The sequence below is a fragment of the Lissotriton vulgaris genome, chromosome 4_1 (assembly GCF_964263255.1).
Source record: "Lissotriton vulgaris chromosome 4_1, aLisVul1.2, whole genome shotgun sequence".
Classification (NCBI taxonomy): Eukaryota; Metazoa; Chordata; class Amphibia; order Caudata; family Salamandridae; genus Lissotriton; species Lissotriton vulgaris.
Genome location: NC_141691.1, coordinates 2,088,737,151 through 2,088,758,059, shown reverse-complemented (window position 1 = coordinate 2,088,758,059; position 20,909 = coordinate 2,088,737,151).

The window sequence follows — 20,909 nt, the reverse complement described above, 5'->3', positions numbered from 1 at the left end:
GACTAATTGAACTGAACTGAACTGAACAGTGATGAATTAAACCCAGATCTGTTGACTGGGTGTGAGTTTTTGATTGGTTCAGATTCTCCATCCATCACCACTCCCTTTTGTACCGCTTTGGACGCCATAAGTAAGCAGGGTATGCTCAGAGGTAAGTCCCTTGCTCACTTTGCCACTGGATTCAAGCAAGCCTTGCTGAAGATGGCTGTAATGCCAGAAACTGGTCCTAGGAAGCTTGATTCTGGTCCAGGACAGGCATGGCTTGGCAGTTCGGGCTGGACTGTTCCCATGAGGCACAGGGTCAAACTGATTTGCATTTGGCCATGTCTGAACTGGGGTGGCAGAGTGAAATAAAGAACAATGATGGATTAAATCCACATCTGTTGACTGGGTGTGAGTGTTTGATTTGTTCAGATGCTCCGTCCATCACCACCCCCTTTTGTACCCCCATATATTAGCAAGGCACCCAAGAACCACTTTCATTTATCTATGAGAGAGTAACAAAAACAACAGCCTGGACCTATTGGCAAGTATAAAAGGAACATCACCCAATCCAAAGCAGCCAAGGAAGTCTATATTAATTTACTAAACTCAGGAGAAAAGAGAAAAACAACACAGACATACTCTAAATCCTCAAATTGGTGTATTCCTGTGTACTAATCTGAAAACCCTCAAAAAAGGAAATGTTGTACTTTTTTGCTCATAAACTTTACATTACTTGTACAGGACTGCAGACACCTCTAAAATTGTTCTTCTTAATAAAAACACCTAGATTGTACTCTTAGAGCCATGCTCTCATGTTATAGGAGCAGCAGGACAATCTAAACCTGCTACTTTCCAGGAGTTTTTATCTATAAAACAATATTTCCTTCAAACCATTTTTTGCTAAGGATCACGTGGGCATCTTCCCTGCATTCTACTTTTCATGATCCAAACCATGCAACATCAGCTCTAATAAGGACTGTCAGTTTATTTACACAGACTAGCTAATAAAAAACTAGCAATGACCTTGCAAAACTACAATATTGGTGTTATCACATAAGACTTGTAGAACAAAACTACCCACATCTAAATCGCCTTAAAGGTCAAAATAAGGGAACAGCAATCTAGACTTCTGATCCAGTCATAATTTCATCAAACAGGATGGGCAGTAATAAAACATATATTTATTCATTTTATTAATGCTAATAATGTTTAAAACAGTATTAGTGAATAGCCAATTAAATGTCTCATTGCTATTTCACAGACAGTTTAGACAGGCAAAAATAAATTGAGAAAAGGAGAGAGTAATATACATATTACCTAGCCTTAATTTGTAGAGGGGTTAGCCTCCTGCCCCCATTTTGATAGTAGGAAACCTGAAACAGGTTTCACTTCTGTCAACACTATCAAACCCTATTTGTAGCAACTGGCCATTAACAAAGTTATAGGAGGCACATAGCACTTTTGAGAGGGCTAAAAAACATGAATAACCAAACCCCAATCCTTTTAACAAATGTAACATGAGGGCGAATGAATTCAAACTAAATTCCATTAGCTCAGCCCTAGTAATCACCAAACTAAAAGCATTAGGGCTGTATATATGGCCAAGCTCACATATACAATTGTATTGTGGTATATTCATATGAGTGCATACAACTTGCTTTTTTGCCCAAAAAAGGTAAAACTCCTCCTTTTTCCCCTGTCCTCTTTCAAAAAGTTTCAGAGGTCAAAATGTCAAAGGAAACTTTGCTCTGGGAGCCATGCTATGCTTCTAAATATAGAACTGACCTTTAACTCTTCCCAGCTGTCCTATTCTGTGTGCAAAGTATTCCATGCAGCTTTCCCTATTCAAAGTCACCCTGAAAACAGAAAAGCTGACCCATTCCCCTGTGTGTCAGTTTAATAACGTCAGCTGATTTTTTATACATATTTTCAATTGTAAGCAGTGTGCAATATACTTGTCTAACAATCTAGAAGTGAGCTATTTGTATTATACCTAAATGTATGCATTTACTGAAGTCTAAAAACACTTTAAAAACTGCTCTGAATGGAAACAAATGCTGTTTAAATAGTGAAATTTACCCATTTTTCGACTTTGATATTTGGGGCACTTAAAATTGAATATCCTATAATTTTCTTTACATAATATTCATCCTCAAAATGTTCTCTAGATAGCCCAGGAGTGAGAAATCAAAAATAATCATATATACCGTTATAAAAATGAGTTTTTTTGCGCCTGCGCAGATTGAAATTCAATAAGCAAATATCCTCATTATGTGGTACAACACAACTTAAATTTACCTTTAATACTAGGAAGTCACAGTATGAGTATTAGGCTTCATAAATATAAAAAAACAAATTTAAAAGCACTTATTTTTTTAAATAATTTTTCATCATTAATAAAAAAACAAAAAAACAATAATTTTTGATAATTCCACATGAAAAGCAAGCTGCATCTCATGCCTATCATATTTAGATGCATTCATTCACAAGCCTAAGCACAGAAGCCTAACTTGAAAAATGACAAATTTTTGCGCCACTTTTTAAAAGGACAATTATTTAACATCAGAACCACGAATATGCTTATTAAAAAAGGCTTTAAGAAAGGAAATCCTGTTAAATGTTGTCCTGTTATCCAAAATAATTAACCTGATTTTTGTAACTTTTTTAAAACAGCAGTCTGAAATGCAGGATTTTTCCCTGTGTTTAACTGTCTCTCTGTGGCCTACAATCAAAACAACAGCTGCTTGCTTAGCGACAGTAAAACACAGCTGATGGGAAAGCTTTTTTCAGTCTTGAAATGTTAGCACTGTGACAGTCTATTTAAAACTGAGGCATTTCAATGCATGTTCTATAATATGCGTTTTAGTTGAACAACATCCAATTTACTCAGATGATGTATTTGCCTGTTAATATCTAATACAATGTCTCAGAGAAAAATAGTGTACGCTTATTTATTGCAAAACACACAATTTTGTTTTTGAGGCCTATTTTATTCCTATTGAATGTAAATTCTAATTTTATCTTTTAAGCATTAGCAGTTTGTGCATGTGCATAGTTGCTTATTCTATAAATTAAATAGTAACATATTATTATTTAGCATATCATATGGTTCATTTCTAGATTTTTATTTAATTTGTATTTAATATTAATTAAATGACATTTTGCATAACAGACTGATGACAACAAAAACAAAAACACCCACATTGAGCTCATTCCAGACATATACAGAAGGGGTCAAACACTCAGGACACGTAATACAGCGCGCTTAAGGTTAGCAATCCTTACACAAAGAGCGCAATCGCTATTTACTTACAGAAGTTGCAATGTAAAACCACTAACCACATAGATATTTAAACACACATTTAACCCACAGATCAACACTTAAGACAGAAACAAAGGACAGCCCACAGAGTGTACTTAAACCAAACCATATGTATATACTATTTGTAAGTCATTTTTACAAGAAGATCTTCTCAATATTATTCCAAAAGACTGCAAAAAAAAACAGCCCAAAAAACTGCTTTATTTCCAAGAAGCCAAAATACACTCAATTCACTAGCCTTGGCTGGCAGAACACTAAAAAATCGCTCTGCATATCTCCATTCATAAAGTTGCGCAGAACAAAGGATCCTTGTTTGTATTATTGTCATATGTTAATTCCCTGGGGATACAGAATCACCAAGGAAGAAATATGTTTTCATACCTAAGCCTATCTAGCTATTCCCTCAAGGGAGCCGGCTAATTTAATGCACATCTCACTATGGTACCTCCAAAAAGCAAAACATTCTTCGATGTGTGCTTGAAACAGGCATGCCAAAAATATTGCAATATAATCAAAGTAGCGCTTAAGGTACTCTTTGTACGTTGTGCCGTTCAAACAAAGTTAAACAGAGAAAAATCCCCTCATTACCTGCCTACATAAATTGCAATTTACATATTGCATACATACTAATCAAAAGTTGGCCAACGCAAATCTAAGCCACAGTAAGTGTTACTAAACTACCTTACCAATTAAAGGCATCAAAACCAACAGCAAGTGCGGCAGAACGACTCTTACCAAACAAATGGTTGTCCAAATTCTAACTACCAAGTTCTGAATGACCTAACAGTCTTTTGTAGAATCCACATGCCAAAAAGGTTCTCAGTCAGGGGTGACATCATGTGGAGGATCAAAATCAGGAAGATCAGAAATATGCTGGGCTACAGAGAATCCCCAGAATCTCCGTGCACGGAGTACTTCCTTAGTAGAGTCCTGTCCTGTCCTCCTCAGTAGATTTCTGTCTTCTGACAAGATCAATCCCTTAGATAGGCACTTCTCTGATGAGGTCCACGTTGGAGCGCCATTTGAAGAAATCAAAAAACCTTCTTAGGGGTCCCACTGATACTTGATTCTTTGAAACCAACAAAGAATAAATTGGCACAGAAGCTGAAATATAAAAGTTACATCTTTATTAACCTCAAATGAGTGAGACTACGTCACAAAGCAACTGAATGAGGCAGTCTGAGGAGTACAGAAAACAGAGGCCTTATATATGCTGAGGGTTACATAGTCAGCATAAGACCCAGGGGCAGTCCTTGCTCATGTAAGCATGCAAAATTACTAATATGGACATGCAAGATCTGCTTGCTCAACAAAGTGGGAGGAGAGTTATTTCTCCATACAGCAGCAAAAATAGCCTGACAGTTATACTAGAGAATCAGGTGCATTCTAGTAACTAGGCCCTTCTGGGCATGTGCAAAGGTGGAAGATGCTAAATATAATTTGTTTCTAGTCAGATTACAAGAGCAGTCAACACTGAGGGAGGACAGAGCACATGGCGAACACGTGGCAGCACATGGCAAACAAAATGACTGCCAGAAATACAAAATGGCTTTCACAAAACGGATAAGATAACTTCTAAATACAGGATGGCTTCTGCTAATGCTAACCCATTGCTGTCAACAACTTGTAAAGGGGGCTTGGGTGTGAGAAGGTGCTGAATATGAGTGCCTGTTAGAGACAAATGGTGCTTTTCATACTGGAAATGGTAGGAGCATTTGAATAGGTAGTGTTGTAGATATGAATGTTTGGATTGGTAGAAATCCCAAATGTGAGGGATATGCAGAGTCATGGTGCAAAATGTGATCTGATTGCAGAAATGAGGGGTGCCAAGAGTGAGTGTTGTAGTTGAAAGAGAATTCCAGATGTTATGGAGGATCCAGATGTGAAGTGAAAACGTCATTTTCTTTTATTATCTTTTAGTGTTCACCTTCATCTTGATCTGCTAAAGAAGAAGCTGTAACTCTTGAAATGACTCCAATTGGGATTTCAGGTATAAACCATTACTTTCATATTGTGTAAAACTGCACTGCTGTGGATTTTCGATTTGTAGTCTACATAAGAAGCCCACCCAAAAACACCCTACTCTGCAATTATTTACTATCTGCTATTATACAGAAAATGTATACTTGAATAGTTTTGGAAGGGTTTCTTGTTATGGGTAAGTGGTTGTGGGATACAAGTGTGTGGGGTGCATGTGGTTCTACTGATGGGGAAATTGACAACTACTGTTTTGTAAAAGTCAACACAGAGGGAAGAGTCAGGACACAGAAGAAAATGGCCACTTTTGTGTAGGTCTTGATGACTTACAGACCTCTGCCACCAGCATCATTCTCAGATGAAGTGCGAAACTCTTCCCACACTGGATAGACTACAATCAGAAACCAAGGAGGATCATGAGAAATTGCTGATTCATCATGTTTTGGGACCGCAGAGGCAAGGAAAATGTGAGTTAATGTTAATGTTATGGGTGTCTTATATAGAGCTCGGCTACTCCGAGGAGTGTCCCGGCGCTTTCAAACCCACAACAGACTACAGAAGGCAGGCAATAAGGGGAGAGAGATCAAGCATATTACTGTGCATAAAGCACCCTTTCTGAAGGTCAACACGTTCGAAGTACCGCGGAGTGACAAAGGAAGGGTATTCCATAGCTTCTTGACAGCAGGAACAACGACAAGGCCGAGAGATTCCGATCTTAAGGATCTAGTTGGTTTGTAGAAAACAAGACGTTTTTGAATATATTCAGCTCCCACAGCATGGAGTGCCTTATGCGCCAGCGTAAGTGCTTTAAAAACAATCCGCTTCCGAATAAGCAGCCAGTGTAGGGAGTGTATAAGATCCGAGGCTCTCGCTCGGCGAGGTAGGCCAAAAATCGCCCGTGCCGCCGAGTTTTAGACCACCTGGAGTCTTTAGAGTAGGTATTCGGGAAGCCCCAAATATAAGAAATTCGAATAGTCCAGCCTTGAACACACAATAGCCTGGACCGTAGTCTTCCTATGCTCAAGCGGGAGCAGGGGAAGAAACTTCCGCAGCATTTTAAGGAGGCCATAACAAGTGCTGGTCAATCCAAGGATCTGGGACTTAAGCGACAAGTTGTTGTCAATTTTGACCCCCAAGTTCTTAGTAACCAGAGAGGAAGATGCGGGAGGGAACATGTTCACCGGCCACCAATCCTGCCAGCTCGGGTCAGCCTGACACCCGAAGAAAAGCATCTCAGATTTATCTGGGTTGCACTTAAGGCTGTTTCGCTGAAACCATTTGAAAACAGCCCCAAGACACCCACAGATGCTCTCTCCATCAAACTCAGCCCACTTCCCACAAGTGAAAAGGAGCTGGGTGTCATCGGCATACGACACGATCTGGGCCCCAAAAGACTCCGCCAGCACCGCCAAAGGGGTCATAAAGATATTAAATAGAGTCGGGCTCAGCACCGAGCCCTGCGGAACTCCGACCTCCAGAGGCGGTACTTCGGCTGAGTAAGGGGGGGCCCAGACCACCTGCCGACGACCGGCTAAATAAGATCGAAACCAGCTCAACACCCTCCCCCTCAGACCGATCTCATGGAGCCTGCTGAGGAGATCCTCATGAGGGACGGTGTTGAAAGCCGCCGACAGGTCTAACATTACCAACATGGCCCTTCCTCCTGCATCCAGCACTTCTTTGATGGCCTCATTGACCATCAAAAGTGCCGTCTCTGTGCTTAAGTTGGACCGAAAGCTAGACTGGGTGGAATGCAGCAAGCTATGAGTTTCAAGGAAAGTAGAAAGCACAGTGTGCACATGCTTTTCCACTATCTTTGCGAGAGCAGGCAGGAGGGAAATTGGCCTATAATTGGTGTGGAGCTCGGGGTCAAGACCCGATTTTTTAAGGAGCGGAACAACCATCGCCTGTTTCCAAACCGCGGGAACCACACCACTAGTCAATGATAGGTTAAGGATGGGATTAATCAGCGGGTTTAAAACCTCTGCAACCCTAGCCAGAAATTTAGCAGGGCAAGGGTCAGAGGGTGAGCCTGACTTAAGCTAAATCAGGATATCCTGTAAGGCAGAGTCAGAGAGAGATGGAAACTCTGAGAGAGAGGGTCCAGATCCAGCTGTCAGATTCAACTGGTCCCCTGGAGTGGTGACAACACTCGGGCCCAAGGAAGAAAAAGAGTCCTGAATCCGCTTGATTTTAGTGGTGAAAAAGCTAGCTAGCGAGATCACCCACGGCTCAGAAAACTCATAATGCAATGCATTTGCCTTAGGAGTTATAAACTCCTTCACAATAGTGAAAATTTCCCTGCAGCAACTAGAAGCAGTCTCAATTCTCGCCGAGAAATAGTTCTTCTTTTCGACCAAAATGTCTGCTTGATAGACCATATTGGTAGTCCTATAGGCAGCCTTGGCCCTAGGATCATACTGCTGGCGCCAGAGCCTCTCTGCTACCTTACAATTGCGCTGGGACAGCGCCAAAGCCTCAGTGAACCAAGGAGCAGAGGCCCACCTAGAAGTTGTCCGGGGAGCAATGGCCGGTGCTAGCTCGTCTAATCGCTCCATTAGCCATTTCTGCAGCAAGTCGAAATCTCTCTCTAGGTCTCCTGATTGGGGGCAGGGATGATCCAAGCAGGCCTGGGCCAAACTATCAGGGGTCACCCGATGGTTTGCCTGACCAGTCTGCCTAGGATGACTCGACATTGAGCAGGATGATTTACTGGTGCCCGGAATCTGAAAACTGATCAGAAAATGGTCCAACCAAAGGACAGGGACTGGGCTGGCCATAGCAAGTGGAATGGTGGAGAACACTTGATCAAGGGTGTGGCCCTTGTTGTGAGTCGGGACAGCCAGGTGGGGAATGATATCATTAAATTTAATTGTATCACCATCCATCCCCACATCCATATGTATGTTAGAATCCCCAAGCACAATACAGTGTTCTGTCTTCATACAAAGCGCCGAGGCCAGCACCTGCAGCTCCTCGTGAAAGGACCCCAGCTGACCCGGTGGTCTGTAGACCAGGAGCCCAGAGTAGGCTTGAAGGGGAGATAGGGCTATAGAAAAAGCCAGGGACTCACAGCCGGAAATGGTTTCCATAGGGATAACCACACATGAGACAGATCTCCGGACCTCAATCGCCACCCCTCCCGTTTAATCTGTCATGTCTAAAAATCACATAATCAGGGGGGATAGCAGTCGCAATGTTCGGATTGGAAGACTCCCCTAGCCAAGTTTCAGTAAGCATTAAGCAAACAGGTTTTTCGACAGTTAAAAGCTCGTAAATATCAGGAGCATGTCTGCTCAAAGAGCGAGTATTAAGTAAGAGACACATATAATTCACATTGGCCTTAGGGCTAAAAGCCCCCAGCACCGGGAGATTCCCTGGTATCCATCCGCATCCCTGGCCCCGCCTTTTGCCTCTGCATCGCCCAGGAAAGATCACACGACACACACCCATACCTTTCCTAAATGAAAGGAGATCATCAGCCAAATACATGAGCCTAGAGCCAGCCCCTCCCGCCACGCCGTGCGCCTCCGAGACGCGGACGAGCGCAGACGGGCTAGACTCTCGCTCGAGTCCGTCACGACAATGGCGCGTTCGCTGTTCGCGTTCGCTGCGCGAAGCGGTAGCCATCTTCCTTTGTAGTCCCTACGATAGCGCAAGGGCGCTGGGACTTGTAGTTTTTGGACCTGGAAAGCAAGCGGGGGCTAATGACGCGTCTCCTGCCACAGAGCCTAATCGTCTGTGAGCACGGAGAACACGCGCTGACAGTGCGGTAAGAGTTTTAACAGAACAAGATTAAAATGCTAATTACGCCTCAAATTATAAACAATTTAAAGTAAATGCCTCTCTATCCTCTTTGCTACGCCTTCCCATTTGAGGATGGAGGGCAGCCCTTAATGATCGTATGCTCGAAAGGAGAGCTTGCACAGCACACTGACTCCAGGGATACAGCACTGAGGCCCACATGCCTCTGGTACCCTAGCCATCCACTCTGCAACTACAGATCTGTCCAAATGCTGGAATGTATGACGTTACAACGCAACCATTTACAACGCTGGCTTTTACAACACCATTTTGGACTTGCAACATCCATTACAACGCATGATTTGACAATGCATTCCATCACAACACATTTTTAGAAACTACATTTACAAAGCATTCCATTACAACGCATATCATCACAAGAAATACCCTTACAACGCATATTACTTTTAGGGCAATAGTAGGGTAAGTGATGGATAGTGTAGGGGTAAAAATGACTATTCCCACTACAGTGTGTGCAACAGTAGGGTAAGTGTTGGATAGTGTAGGGGTAAAATTACTATTCCTTTTCCAGTGAGTGCAACAGTAGGGTAAGAGTTGGATAGTGTAGGGTTACAAAATACTATTCCCCATTACGTACCTTATAATGCGTTGTAATGGCATGCATTGTGGTGACATTCGTTGTAATGACATGCGTTGTCAAGACATGCGCTGTAATGGCTGCATTGTAAAGGCATTTGATCTAAAGGATGTTGTGTTGTAATGACTGCGTTGTAAAGGTAGTTCATTGTAATGACTGTGTTGTAAAGGTTATTTCCTAGAAGGTGCCACCGTGCATCATGTTCATTTATTTATTTGTTTGCGGGTTTGTAACGCGCTTGAATCACTCCTACCGGAGTATCTCTGCGCCCATAACACCAGAAGCAAATTCAAGCAGTCAGTGATAGCAGGTTAGTTTTGAAAAAGGAAGGTTTTAAGCTTCTTTCTGAAGCTTAGATGTTCAGGGCATTGCCTCAGTTCAAGGGGAAGCTTATTCCATAGAGTAGGACCAACTACAGATAAAGCTTTTCCTCCTTGTCTGGACTTTCTAGCAACAGGCACTCTCAGAAGAAGTTGAGTGCTGGACCTGAGGGACCGCACCAGGTTGTATGGAATGAATTTATCCCTCCAGTGCGATGGCCCTAGTCCGTTTAGGCTCTTATGTATTAAACAACAGATCTTAAATTTTACCCTATTGCGGACTGAGAGCCAATGCAGTTTGTCCAAGAGAGGTTTAGACGGTGTTCTAGGTGGGGCATTTAATACCAGCCTGGCAGCAATATTTTGAATCATCTGCAATTTGGCTAGCACTCCATCATTGGCTGTCAGCAAAAGGCTGTTACATTAGTCAAAACAACTAAGTATCAGAGCTTGCACCAAGGTCTTCCTGGTGATAGTCTGAGAGCAAAGGAAAGACCTTTCGCAACAGTACAATGTCATGGAAGCAAGAGCCCACCGTGATATTACAATGCTGTTTGAAAGAAAGTTTGCGATCTAAACGCACTCCTAGATTCTTCACAACCAATTTAGGGTCTGGGGCTGGGCCAAGGTCTTGCGGCCACCAGTCCGGTGTCCATAAAATCTTTGCTTCCCCAAAAATTAAAACCTCTGTTTTACCTACGTTGCACTGTAAGCAATTAGAGGACATCCAATTTGCTACTGCTTTCGTACCACTGCAAAAATAAGTTTTCACTTCGTCGGTAAGGGTTTTAAAAGGAAACAGGAGCTGGGTGTCATCCGCGTATAACACTGGGATGAAACCGAACTCTCTCAAGATTTTAGCCAGGGGGGCCACATAGATGTTAAAAAGAGTTGGGCTCAAACAAGAGCCCTGTGGCACCCCCTTGGTAATCTCCGTTTCCTCCGAACTAAATGTACTCATACTAACCGATTGAGTCAGGTTAGATAGGAAAATTCTTACATATCCTAGCAGACCCAAGAGTCCTCCTCCCTAAGTGCTGTACTTCTTGTGCCACCTGCCAAGGGGCCCTAGCTACCTACCCGACAAGTAGTTCATCATCCAAGTGGCAGATAGTACCATCGCTGTGGAGGGATAAGACAGGCATCACCTATTTCTTAATAATACCACTCTCCACTTAGGCCCTACCAGATGATCCTCAAGGTGCGCTTGGACTTTGCTGTACCTCCTGTAAAATCATACCCTAACCTGGGGGTCAGTGGCTGCCCCACCCAATCTGACCTAAAAGACCTTAAGAGATGAAGACATACAGAATAGACCATGTAATATAACCTAGAGTTATTCTGGCAGGCCAATGTTTCTCAGCACAAGGCTGAGAAACAGTGAAAATCAGGATACACCAGTGAGCAGCATAACATACCCACATAAATATAGCAATAAGATGGCCTCAGTCAAGAACTCAAAATAGCTTTTTTCACCAAGATTATGGGGACCCTTGGGGTCAAAACAACAACCCCACAGTCACATCTTCAGGATTATAAGCATCACCAGGATTATTCTCAAAGATATGTCTGTGGTAGGAGTGTGATTGGGGTGTAGTGTTTCAGAACAGAAGTATATTAAATACTATCAGAAATTGGTATTTTCCCTTTAATAAGGTGGATGGACTAGAAAAGAAGTTAACTATGATGAAGAGTCAACTAGAAGGGGCTGACTCCTGGGGACCCCGGTGTTTAGTATCTTAAGCAGAAAGTGATTAAACTTCAGGACTGGGTATGACACAACAATGTTTAATTCTATGGAATCTCAGTAAACCTAGAGCAAAACAACATGAACATTTTTTGTGTCAAACATTTACCACACCTTACAGGATTAACTTACTTTCCACTTTTAGAACTTTCTAGGGCACACAGGGTCCAGGCCCAGATACTACCGAATAAAAACACAGAGAGACCCAGGCTGATCATAGCGTGTCTCCTCTGATATGAACGAACACGGCAGACAGATACCAACAACGGTGCACAAATATGTACCATATGATTAGTAAGGCAATAAGTTTCAAATTGCTGCTGTCTAAGTAGAAACCAAAGCTAAACAAAATACCTTCCTATCTCTTAGGCTGAAACTCAAAAAAGGACCTTGGCCTTTTAGAACTAGCCATAATGTTGATAGCCTTGGTGGTACATCTAGAGAGTATGAGTGCCCTTAGGAATGGTCAAAGTGCTTAGAAATAATGGATAAAGCAGGCATGAATGCTACACCAACGTCAATGTAAATAAATAGATCATCTGAAATGAACAAATGGGTCTCCCAATGATCATGGGGGCAACCATACAAAACTTTTCGAAACTCAACGGAAAGTAACAAGGAGATAATGACTATGGAAGAGATCACACAAGGTAAGTCCTGAGACAATTCTAGATCCTCAATGAAATCTGCCATGTCACTATATAAAGAATCTATGCCATAACACCCAAATAGTTGTTACTGTGGACAGATGAGTATCCTTTCATCAAATCTTTGCATACACAGCTTACCTGTCCTTCCAGTGCATTTTTAGCAACATACAACCCCTGATAGTCCTAAGACCAGATCTGTTATGTTTCCGCTCAACACCTCCAACAGAAGGGAGAGGCAAGTTGAGGTGAAACCTGAGTGAGACAAAGGGGTACCTGTTTGGGTGACCGGGACACCCCATAGAGCGGTCATTCTAAGCTTCTTCAGAAATGTGTGATATGGAGAAGGGCTACATACACATAGGTAGGACCAGGACTGCCAGGTTGCATCCGGGACTAGCGCCATTCAACTTTCGGTATTCCCACAGGGCATTTGCAATTCATAAAGTTTGAAGTTAAGACCAAAATGTTAGTTAAACTGAGACAAAATTCTAGTTTCGATTTATAAATGGATTTTCACTCAATGAAGCAGGGGAGCCCTGCCTGGGCCTACAGAACCTTGTCCTGGGCTCCAAGTGGCACAGTGTGCTAGAAAATGGACTCTAAGGCCAGGAGCTTCTACTCTCCCACCAGCTGAATCTCTCACTGGCAGCCTGTTGAGAGGTTCCTAACCTGGAAATGTGAGCAAAATGTCCCCGGGCATGTAGGGCTCCATCTAGAGAATGGCGCACAGGGATTTCACCTCTGGGCCAGCTAGATCTCTGACTTGGAGCCTCCCTGAGACACCAGGATCCCATACTGGGCACTTTAAGACATGGTGGGATGGAGAATGGAGCCTAGGGACTTCTACCCTTGGCCCTGCAGAAGCTCTGACCTGGTGCCTTCTCAGAGCTTTATAGTCTGGGCAGGTAGTGGAGGCCTTTCTGGGCCTGTGGGACCCTCTCCTAGGTTTCCAAGTGACACAGTAGGCAGGGCAGAGAGCCCAGGGCCAGACTCTCCCACTCCTGAGCATGCTAAAGTTCTCGTCCAGGCGTGGTCCAAGCTTTAACCTGGGCGGGCAGGGGATATATCCCCAGGCCTGGGGGACATGGTCTTGGGCACTTTGCAATTCAGTGGGTCAACAAACAGACCCCAGGTCCAATTTCCTCACTTTGGCCTACCATAGCATTATCTATTCTTGTAATTAGTGCACACCGAGTGGCAGAGGTACATTCAAGTGAATATATCCAGCCTCCTGGAACACTGACTGGGCTTGAAGCTTCAAATTAGCCTCTCATTGGGACTTCTAGGGTGACTCAGAATTCTGAACACTGAGTCATGTGAAGGAAATGTTGTGTTTTGTTTATTTGTTTTAAGTGAAAAATGTCACCAGTGGCGTTCTGGTGGCACAATTTGCATTACCCATGTAGATGTGAACAATGACGCCTAATTATATTTTTGTAAAGCCCAGATTATCTGGTGCATTCGGTTTGCCTTATGGGGTTAGGGGTACTGGGAAGCTTTGCAGACCTTTTCTTTGGGATTCAATAGTAGGAAATATTTGTTCTTTTGCTTGCTTGGACATGTTGAGACACTTTGTATGGATTGGAAGAACTGCAGAGCTCCTTAGGTTCCCAATTGATGGATCAGGAGGTGCTAAGCAGAGGCTCCAGGCTCTGGGCTTAAGTATCACTAGACATTCCTTCATTAAAAATGATACATCAAGAAAAGAGATATATACTGTCAAGAGAGGGGGCCTCATTGGTAAAATAAGTTGATGATGCAGAATGAGTCTACCTGCCAGGCAGTCTGTTTTAATTCTGTGCACACAGTGGTCATCATGGGCAATTAATGTCTGTCCAACATTCCTTGGTTTGTTGGGAAACACCAGCATCTCAGAAGTGCATCAAAGCAAGTCCTAGAGAGATCCTAGTGTGGTATTGGGTTCTCCAGGCCTACATACTCCGCAGAATACCCTCTACACCATAAGAACTGTTGGCACAGAAACTAGATAATGCAAAAGTCAAGTTTATTAAGACCCCATGGGGTGGTGGTACATTCCTACAGCACCCCTCGGCAATGCAAGAAGTATCACACCGAACATCGGTGTAAGTCCTTCTTTTATACATTTTTACAGACATTAAAAGATGGGCGGTACATGGTTACAGAGTTTTAGGTACATATATGGTCATTTTTGGAACACAGCCTACTCATGGGAGGAGTTACAATACCACTGGTCAGTTTGGAGGAACATTCCTAAGTGATGACTGGTCAGTTGGAACTGCGCATGTGTGGGCTTGACCGTTACTAAAAATAGCCTGTTGCTGGGCAAACTCGAGTGGTCAGTGGTACGGACAAAGGACTAAAGGGCACGCTGACCACGAGGCGACTCATTCTCTAAAATGGCCGCCGTAACATTCAAAATGGCGTTTAACACTAAGGCCAAGATAAGGAAAATACGTGTAGCGGAAGCTTAACGCTAACCCAGTCATTGTCAAATTACGACAGACGACCCTTTTAGCGTTTAGCTATAGCTACCTCATAGTGGACATAATCGGGATACTCATCTTCTATATCGATAGACATAATTTGGGCTACTTCTTTACGAATTATTTGTTCATTTTGGGCAAAAGCTCGTCTGGATGGAATGCAAGCAGATAGACACATAGAACATAATGCAGGGCCACATTGGATACATAGGCATAAGAATAATAATATCCCAATTATTATACATAAGATTGTCAGTAGCTTCCAGCCCCATTTACTAAGCATTGACCAGAACCACCCGAAAAGGTCCATGTACCATTGTCCGGATGTATCTCAGCAGCAATTTTATGTAATTTAGATATGGCATCATATACAGATGGTGAATTATCGGGGACGTAAACACAGCAACTACTTCCGATAATGCGGCATGCCCCCCCTCGATCAGCTAGAACTACATCTAGAACCTTCCGGTTCTGAAGCGTTACAATTCTAGATATTTGAAGTTCCTCAGTTATATTCCCCAATGCAAAAGCAGTATCATTGGCAACAGCTTCAACAACACGAGTTAGTCGTCGTATTTTCGGACTGTTCAGAGCAGCTCCCACAAAAGAAAACAAACCCAAATTGAAATCTACATATTGTTGCAGTGCGGTATCTGTCTGGTCTATGTCTTCAAGGACTACTGCTCTTTTGACTCTGTTCAGTACAAAGTCGTGGTACAAAACATAGTCATTATGATACATTGGCGGGGCAATGAATACAGGGGGCAATACAAAAGAGATGTAACATGTTCCTAATCATCCTAACGGGAGACGATGATAACCTTTATTGCCACATATGAAGTACGTATTTCGGGAGGCTACAAATGAAATGCTATTCGGGCTATCAAAGGTAAGTGTGGTGTTACATTCACTTCTGCCAACTGGGATTGTTCCATTTTTATTACGTATACAGAGATCAGCCTTTGTATCAATGACATTAATAACATGAGAATTGGACATGTTAATATTTCATTGATTGCTGTAAATTTGTGGTGCAGATACATTATTGGGCGGTACTCTTCCCATTCGAACCTAGTACCCTCAGCTTGTGGATAGCCGTCCCGATCATTGAAACATATTTTATTTAAACGGAAGAGTAGCCCCCCTTTTGTTGGCCAGCGCAAAGTGAACAGGAGAGTGTACCAGGCATTGCAAGACCCATTGTGGGAAAACGGGAGTGGGATAAGCAGTGTGCCTCCTTTCTTTTGATGTCCAGGCAACATCCCACATACCCAACAGTTAGAAGTGTTCGTCATATTGTGGGTGTGATGCAAAATTTGAATGAAGCTATTGTTCAAGTAAGTCTGTCGGTGCCGTTCTTCATGGTATGGTAAGGTGAAATGAAAATGTTCAGATGGGGCCGGGGTAGTCGGCAGCAAATGTTTTCGTACAGGTACCACAAGTTCCACTACCCAGGCTATCACAGCTATTACCACAATTGTCAACACAAATAGTACAGCACCAAGGATTCTTTTGTCTCGTGCTGTAGAAGACGCCATAGTTCAAAAGTTCACAATGTCTCAAATGCACAACTAAAAAAATAAAAATGTGAGTGCTGAGCTCCGAGGTAGCCGTTGTTTTCTTCTCCGGGGTCAAGACAGGTGTCACTACTCTTGACAGAACTGATCCCCCCCTTGAGATTCCCGGCTTCCGTTTCACAAACCCCAGAGCGGTAACTCAACCAGTCTCGCACCAAAAAAAAATTCTTCTTATCGTGGTCGCAGATCGTATCTTTGTCGTCCAGAAACAGTGTGGTCCGGGAAGGCTCCCTACGATTCGGCAGACGTTACAGCTGGGCTCTTCTCCTCGTCCAAGATGTCTCGGTAGTCAGTCAACGCTGTCGGGCTCACCAGATCTGGAGAGACACGACGGCAGTGAGTAGAGTGCACCCACCGCTTCCTGTTGGTAACTCGCACAGCCGTTCGAGTTGCGAGCAATACCTGCTCAGGGCCACGCCACCTCGGTTCCAAGCTGTTCTTCCTCTCAAACGAGCAGACCATAACGTAGTCACCTGGACGAAGATTGTGAGCCTCTCCAATGGAGTTGTCAGGGAGCGCTTCTCCAACCTGTTGATGAATAGAAAGTAAATAATTTGTTAATCGTGCCAAATAATCGTTCATCATTATACAAGGCACATCATGTAACAATCGAGACTTCGGAACTCCCCATATATTCATCGGCCTTCCAAACACCACTTCATAAGGTGTGAGGCCAGTTCGAGAATGGGGCACTGATCTGATAGAGAGTAATGCTAAAGGCAAGGCATCCGGCCACTTCAAAGACGTGGATGCCACAATCTTAGCCAACTTTAGTTTCAAAGTAGCATTATACCGTTCAACAAGACCTGCGGACTGAGGATGAAACACAGCATGAAACTTTTTCTGGAACCCCAATCCCTTCAACACGTACTCCACAATTTTCCCAACAAAATGGGGACCATTGTCGCGCAACAAAAATTTGCAAACGCCATATCGAGGAAAGTACTCTTTGAGCAAAACCTTAGCTGTTGTCAAAGCTGTATTATCCTTTGTGGGGAAGCCCTCAACCCATTTGCTAAAGGCACACACCACCACTAAGACATACTTAAGGTTATTGCAACGCTCAAGCTGGATATAATCCATTTGAAGTACCTCGAATGGTGCAGAAGGTGGAACGAACCCTCCTTTCGGAGTATGCGTCCCTTTTGCAGGATTGTGCTGTAAACATATCAAACAGGTCTGCACTACTCTCTTGGCCGTGTTAGCAATCTCAGGATGCTCCCAAACTCATGTTAGCAATCGAGTAATTGCAAGAGCTCCAACATGTGCCAACCCATGTGTCATCTGAACCATCGCTTGCAAGTAAGCTGCAGGCAATTTCCATTGTTCCATATCTTTACTTCTCCAACAACCCTCATCATCCAGTACTCCCTCTGTTGCCCAAGTTGCAAGTTCTGCCTCAGTCGCTGATTTCTGAATGTCTAATATCTCTGCTCTAACATCATGCCATCGCTGAGCCTGGGACTTCACTACATACATTGGGGAGTCATTTCGTGACATAGCCGTTTGTCTTGCTATACTGTCTGCAAAGGCATTACCTTGTCCCACTTTGTCAGTGACCTTTTTATGTGCACTGCATTTAATTATCGCCACTTTCTTTGGACAAAGTAACGCATTTAGGAGATCGCGCACTAGCTCTCCGTGCATAATGTGTACTCCATGCGAAGTCAAAAACCCACGCTCTCTCCAGAGTAGGCCAAAGTCATTCGTTACTCCGAAGGCGTACCGGCTGTCTGTGTAGATATTCACACATAAGCCAGCACTCAGTTCGCAGGCTCTTGTCAAAGCTATCAGGTCCGCCGCTTGGGCCGATTTCTGTGGTATTCGTGCTGTTTCTACCACCGTCTTAAGTGTCGTGATCGCATATGCTACAGAAGTTGTGCCATCTGGCAGCCTCAAACACGATCCATCAACCCACAGTTCCCCATCCACATCTGGAAGTGGCGTATCCTGTAAGTCGACACGACCCTTTGTTTGTTCTTCGGTCAGGAAAACACAATCATGGTGTTCTTCCTCCTGGCCCTCAGCAACTGGATACGGCAATAAGGTGGCTGGGTTCAGGGTAGCGAATCTTTTTAGTGTGATATGTGGCGCCAGAAGTGTAAGCTCATATCCTGTCAAACGTGCGCTTGTATGATACTGTGTTTTCATTTGATTTAGCAGGGCATCCACTGCATGGGGAACTAGCACCAACAGTTTGTGCGACAAAACTATTCCCTCACTCTGCTGTATAGCTACTGCTGTTGCTGCAACTGCTCGGAAACACCCAGGTAACCCTCGTGCTACAGGATCAAGAATGGCTGAGAAGTACGCACATGGCCTCTGCTTATCCCCGTGTGTCTGCACTAACACTGATAATGCGCACCCATCTTTCTCGTGCACGTACAACATGAAAATCTTTGTGTAATCTGGTGTACCTAACACGGGTGCAGAGCAAAGGGCCTGTCTCAGTTGTTCAAAAGCATTTTGACATTCATCTGTCCATTCAAGGGGCATTGGTGTAGTTTTGGACAATAACGCTAACAAAGGTTTTATAATGTGCGAAAACCCCATTATCCACTGTCTACAAAAGGACGTTAGTCCTATGAAGGCACGTACATCTCTCTGAGTGCGGGGGACTGGTGTATCTAAAATCGCTTGAATTCGATCAGATGTTAATGCATGTCCCTCCTTAGACAAAAGATGACCGAGGTAGGTCACCTTTGGTCTACAATATTGTAATTTCTTCCTAGAGACTTTGTGATTGTTCTAAGCAAGAAAAGAGAGCAAAGCAAGAGTACTCTCCTCACATTGTGCATAGGTGTCTGCCGCCAATAAGAGGTCATCAACATATTGAATAAGAGCCACTCCAGATCGCAATTCAAAGGAATCAAGCTGTCTTTTCAAAGCCTGGCTATAAATGCTAGGGCTTTCCGTGTAACCTTGGGCAACACGACAAAATCTATATGATTTATTATTTAACGTGAAGTCAAATATGTATCTGCTATCTGGATGGATGGGAATGGAGAAAAACGCGTTTTTAAGATCAATAACAGAGAAAGTCGTAGCTGTGGGGGGGACCAAAGTAAGTAGGGTGGTGATGTCAGACACCACCGGGTACTGGGGAATGACAATTTTGTTTATTTCTCTCAAGTCAATAATAAATCGATAGACTTTGTCATCGGTATCTTTCTTGAGGATCAGAAGAATAGGGCTGTTACAGACATTGTAAGGAACTTCCTCCACTACTCCTGCAATATTCAAATCCTGAACGATGTGCGTCAGGGCAATTTCACCTTCCCTGGATATCTTATACTGCGGTACACGTGGCAAAGATACTCACCCTTGACAGTGATTCGAATAGGCGGAATAAGCATCTGTCCCACATCCGTGTCTGATGTTGCCCATAACGTGTGTGGGAGAGAGCCTAACGCTACAATTTCTTGCATGGTACAGAGTCTGCCTGAATCTGGGTAATTGTCATTCAAAATAACCCGCACTCCTTCAGGAGCGCAGCGTATCGTTGCTCAAAAATATTTGAGCAAATCTATGCCCATAATATTGTCTGGAGTGTGGGGTGACAACAAAAATGGACAAAAACCAAAAAATGTATCAATGCAAAATGCAAGAAGTCGTGATAATGGGCTTGGGGAGGGTGTGCCATCGAACCCTATACATGTTATCGTTTCGCCAGACAGGGGAGCCCTTGGAACCAAGTTTTTAGACAAAGCACTACGAGTAGCTCCTGTGTCAACTAAAAACTGATCAGTAGAACCCAAAACGCCCGCTGATACATATGGACCTCTTTGATCTACTGGCACTTCAACCGATTCCACACCCCATCCTACACAATCCTATGCATGCACATAATCCTGACTCTCCACGTTCTCACCCTCCGATATCTGATACTGATTTCGCCGATCAAAAGTGTTTCGTTCGTCCTGACCACGACCCCTCGCTTCAAACCTACCACGATCACCTCCGCCACCCCTCGCTCCCGAATAATTATTCTGTGACCTTCCACCTCCTCGACCACGCTGACTACGTTGTTCACGAAGCACCGGACAATCTTCAGCCCAATGCCCAAACTCTTTACAATATGCGCATTGGTCCTCAGCAATATCTGTACGACCATACGACGCATTACCCCCTCCTCGCCTGCCTCTGTCATTCCCTCTAGATTGCGCACCGCGAACCTGTGCCAACATCACCTTCGTCTTCAACTCCTTCGCTTTCTTATCAACACTTTCTTTAGCCTCTAATTCCTGCCGCTCGTAATACTGAGCCATAGTTAACAAAGACGCAGGGGTCGCCGTGGTCCAGGAACTTTCACTTGTTTTCAACCGCTTTGCAATCTCCGGTAGGAGATTAGACACATACTTATCAACAAACAGATGCCTACCCGTATCATCTGTTAACAATTGCCCACTGTAATCATGAAACCCTTCCTCGAAACGTGTGAAAAAGTCAGATACCGACTCGTCT